General features: G+C 50.0%; 1 long non-coding RNA gene across 1 annotated transcript in view; it reads left to right on the plus strand.

Moving 5' to 3' along the window:
• LOC122547862 overlaps positions 1-889 on the plus strand; it is a 1,383-nt gene extending 494 nt beyond the window's left edge. Inside the window, exon 2 of the long non-coding RNA XR_006311109.1 lies at positions 394-889. This is a non-coding gene — a long non-coding RNA (uncharacterized LOC122547862). The remainder of the gene's footprint in view (positions 1-393) is intronic.
• Positions 890-1,303: the final 414 nt, after the last annotated feature.

The raw sequence follows: 1,303 nt of genomic DNA on the forward strand, positions 1-1,303 counted from the left end.
ACCACCACCACCATCACCATCACCATCACCACCACCACCACCACCATCACCACCACCACCACCACCACCACCACCACCACCCCTCCTCCTCCTGGCCCTGCTGGTTTCTGAGAAGCAGCGATGGGAACTGTTCCAGGAGAAGGAGGACACTGAGGTCCCACCTCCTGGTCACAATTACTGAGCTGTCAGGGCTCAGACACAGATATAAAGGCTGCTCCTCTCAGACACAGAGACTGTTACCCTCCCTCCCAAACTCTCCAGGAGATCACCCCAGCGATGAGTGAGATAACTCTGTACGATCAGGAGAGCCTCACGGAGAGAAAGGAAACCTTCCACAACAGTACCCCGGATCTTGGGGTGTTCTTCTTCAATGACACTGCTCGCTTCCTGAAGGTGGTTGGGAACCCCTGGATGGCTTACACTGGCAAGAACTACACCGGCGATTCCAAGGAATTCACGGAGGGAGAGTATGAGAAACTGGGGCTGTTTGAGCAGAAGATCAACTCCATTAAACTGCTGAGTGCAGACACGGTCACCCCTCCATCTGAGTGTCAGAGACAGTGACGTCCCAGAAGATTTGACATCTGACATCAGACAAGGAGGTGTGAGGCTGTCAGCCCCAGGGGGAGGGAGAAATGGTGGTTTAATCTCCCCCCAGGATCCTCACCATGCCCCCACTCCCTCAAACCCCCAGCTGTGGGGGTCAGCCTTTCGCTAAAATCCCTGAAGCTGCTCCACAAAACTCCGGCAATGCGATGGGCCGGCTGCTGCAACACGGAATGAGACCCTTCGGCCCGTCCCGAAACCTGCTGCTTTCCCCGCTCCCGGTCTGCTCCCTTTGCTTTGCTCTGTCTGATCAGCGATGAAATAAAATGGATGTTTGCAAAGTTATCTCCTGTGGTTTGTCCTGAGTCATTTCTCAGTCCTGTGTGATATTTAATGAAAGGGAATCCTTCTGGTTTAACGGTTTGGTTATGAAGGTATTTATCCCAGTGGGAAGGCTGTAGTGGGGTGATGTTGTGGTTTCTGTTCGAGGAGATTGGAGGACAGGCGGCACACAGTCGATCAGAAGATAAACAACTTGTGAGGTCTTGGGGATTTTTCGTTTAAACTTAACATTGTTCGGTTAAATTTTCCAATACAGTTATTATTCCACATTCTTCTTCCTTTTGTTGAGTTTTAACGATAGTGTTTGAATAAATTGTGTTTTACTTCACATCGGGCAGTTTGACCAATTGAGTTATATCTGGAACAGAACACCTTACAGTTACCTTTCAAATCAGATAAAGTCAAGGTCCAGGCT

Source organism: Chiloscyllium plagiosum, unplaced genomic scaffold (genome assembly GCF_004010195.1).
Source record: "Chiloscyllium plagiosum isolate BGI_BamShark_2017 unplaced genomic scaffold, ASM401019v2 scaf_4641, whole genome shotgun sequence".
Lineage (NCBI taxonomy): Eukaryota > Metazoa > Chordata > Chondrichthyes > Orectolobiformes > Hemiscylliidae > Chiloscyllium > Chiloscyllium plagiosum.